This window comes from Lathyrus oleraceus, chromosome 1 (genome assembly GCF_024323335.1).
Source record: "Lathyrus oleraceus cultivar Zhongwan6 chromosome 1, CAAS_Psat_ZW6_1.0, whole genome shotgun sequence".
In the NCBI taxonomy this organism is placed as follows: Eukaryota; Viridiplantae; Streptophyta; class Magnoliopsida; order Fabales; family Fabaceae; genus Lathyrus; species Lathyrus oleraceus.
The window spans coordinates 101896348-101899993 of NC_066579.1; positions in this window are offsets into that span (position 1 = coordinate 101896348).

Genomic DNA, 3646 nt, shown 5'->3' on the forward strand with positions numbered 1-3646 from the left:
TGAAAAGTTAGTTACATCTCTCTCTCTCTCTCTCTCTCTCTCTCTCTCTCTCTCTCTCCCTCTTTGGAATTATTTCATCTTCATCATCATCTTCTTCTTGTGCATCCCTGAAGTTTCATTGTTAACTCCAACAATTGGTATCTAGAGATCCAGTTCGAGCCACAAGGAAACACAAGTGTACAAGAGGTGTGTGATTTATTTTGTTCCTAAAATTCACATTGAATTGAAGATCGAAATTGAAGAGAATCATAATCTTGATTCTCAGGGATTGGGAAACACGAGTGTTGGTGAAAATTGAGTGATTTGTACAAGAACAAAGATGACTGGCATAAATGGTAGCTTGAATACAAAGCTTCTAGTATTCGACGGAAAGAATTGGAATCAATGGTCATTTCATATGTGTGTGTTGTTTGGTCCTAAAGATGTTCTTGGTCTCGTCAATGATGGTTACGCGCCGATTGCATAAAATGCAATATAAACGCAAAGAAATGCGCAACGTGAAACGAGGAATAAGGATCAGAAGGCATTATTCTATATCCATTAGTGTGTGGATACGAAGGGTTTTGAGAAGATTGTTGACTCAAGACAGTGAATGCAACGTGGCATACACTTGTGCAGTGCTATGGTGGCGACGCATCCGTGTAAAAAGTAAAGTTTCAGTTCGTATGCAAGCAATACGAGAATCTCAATATGAAGAACAATGAGAAGGTGCCTGATTACCTCTCCAAAGTGATTGTGGTCACGAATGAGATGAATTCTTGTGAAGAAACGCTCTTTGAACAAGTATCATTGAAAAAGTAATAAGATCATTTACTACTAAGTTTTATTACATAATTTTAGCTATATAACATTCGAAAGACACTATAACCATGAGAATTGAAGTGCTTTAAAGTATTTTAGAGGCACAAGAATTGCGTCTGACTGAAAGAAACTCTGAAAGGGAAATATAACAGGCTCTGGAAGCTTCTTTTGTAAAGAAGAACAAGAAGCAAGCATGGCTAGAGAATAAGAAAAAAATGGTGGTGGTGCTCAAAAGTAAAAAATTAAGATGAGAAGAACATAAAAATGCTCAGAAGAGAAATGATAAGTTTTTAAAGAGAAAGGTCCAGTTCTACAATTACAACGAGTTTGGCCATTTTGCTGTTGATTGTTGGTCAAACAAGGTTAGAATGGGTGAAAAAGCCAACATAGCAGAGGAGATTCTGATGATGAACCCGTGCTATTGATGGCATGTGAAAATAAAGGTGAAAAAATGGTCGACTGATGGTATATGGACATAAGCAGCTCAAATAACCTAATTGGAAATAAGCAATGATTGGTTTATTTTGACTCTGGTAGAAAGATGAATATCACATGTGTTGATGATGAATATCTGAATGCTGAAGGAATGGGAAATGTCAGAGTAAAATTAAAGAATGAAAAAATTGTACTAATTAAGGGGGTATGATATGTTCCTAGCATGAATAACAATATGATGAGTGTAGGTCAACTGCTTGAAAAAGGTTTTTCAGTAACCATGAAAGATAATCTCTTGAAGTTGTATGTCTGTAATTAGAAGTTGATTATGCAGTCTGAACTAGGAAGAAACATCACATTCAAGGTGAATGTTACAACAACAGACACTCAATGCCTTAGCGTAGCAAATGCTGAAGGGGAAAGTAAGTTATGGCACAAGAGATTGGGACATCTGAACTTCATAAGTATATGGAATATGAGTTAAAAGAATCTGGCACATGGAATTCCAAAGATTGTGGCACTAGAGAAATCATGTGATATATGCATGAGAGGCAAGCAACCAAGATTTCCATTCTCATCAGAAATGCCTTCAAGAGTAACTCATGCTTTAGGTGTGGTGAATTCTGATGTATGTGGATCATTTGAGGTGCCTTCACTAGGAGGAAATAATTACTTTGTGTCATTTATGGATGAGTTCACAATAATGACATGGGTAGCACTCATAAAGTTCAAACACAAGGTGTTTACTGAGTTCAAGATGTTCAAAGTGATGGCTAAAGATCAAAGTGGACAAAGGTTGAATATCCTCAGAATCGATGGTGGAGGTAAGTTCAATTCAACAGAGTTCAAGAAGTTTTATGAGGAGCATGAAATTGAGTATGAGGTGACTGCTCCATACACTCCACAACACAATGGCCTTGCTGAAAGGAGAAATAAAACCCTGCTTGATATGACAAGGAGCATATTGAAAGAAAAGAATATACCTCATACATTATAGGGTGAAGCAATTGTGACATCAACATATATGCTTAACAAATGTCCAACAAAGAAGTTAAAGGAAGTAGTTCCTATTGAGAAATGGACTGGAAAAAAGAAAATTATGAGCCATTTCAAGGTGTTTGGTTATGTATGTTAAAAACATATACCAAATGCTACTAGAAGAAAATTGGATGATAGAAGCAAAGTCATGTTGTTTATAAGTTACCATTGTATAGGTGTGTGTAAGCTCTATTTCCCACTCACCAACAAAGTTGAAGTCAACAGAGATGTCATAGTGAAAGAATCAGAAACATGGGATTGAAACAAGTCTCAATCCAATCCTAGTGTACTGTTTACACTAGAGTTAGCGTTTAAAGGTGATTGTGACTCTGAAGGTGATTGTGACTCTAAAGGTGACTCTTACTCTGAAGGTGAGTCTGACTTTGAAGGTAACTCTGACTGTGAAAGTGAGTTTGACTCTGAAGGTGATCCTACCTCTGAAGGTAATTCGGCCTCTGGTGGTGGACCTTATGAAGGTGGAACTGCCTCTGATGGTGGACCTTCCTCTAAAGGTGCACTTATACAACTCTAGAGGCCACCGAGAATTCGACAAATCCAAGGAGACTTGTAGACTTTGAGTTACTGCATGATACTAAGATTGACTTTGAAGGAGAAGTCATACAATGTGCCATTATGGTAGACTTTGAACCTGTCAGCGTCAATGAGACACTCAAGAAGAAGGTGTAGGTGAACACCATGAAGGAAGAACTTGAGGCAATGGAAAGAAACAAGGCATGTGATTTGACTGTTTTACCTAAGAACAAGAAACACATCAGTGTGATATGGGTTTTCAAGATAAAGTTGAAGCCATATGGCTTAGTTTACAAGCATAAAACTGTTAGACGGTGTGGATAGTGATCGAGAGAGGGGGGGGGGGGGTGAATAGATCACCTCTTTTAAAATAAACAGTTTTAAAAATCTTATCAGAGTTATTGAAACTTAGCGGAAAATTACAGTCCCGAATTGACTTCCGTCTATTCTGAACCGCTACTAGAAAACCGGACACGCGAATTTATTGCTGGATTTGAATTAGAACGGTCGAGATTATTAACACCAGAATCTTATCAAATTGAATGCACTTATCACTAGATCCTAATTCCAATGAATAAAACTCAGCAGACAGTTTTGTCAAACAATTGGTGTGTATGTGATCAATGATGAACAATGGTGGACTTTAGTTAAAGAAGTTTTCTTGCCACTATTGTATCGCGAAAAATACAGCCACAACACACTAACTGAAATTACAAAACTGTTGAAAACGTAAAGAGAGATAAGGAAAGAATACGATACGCAGAGATTTGGTAAGGAAGTTCCCCACTGTCGTCCTCACGTGTGGGTACGTCTCCCTCTCAATTTCAAAAGAAATTGAGAA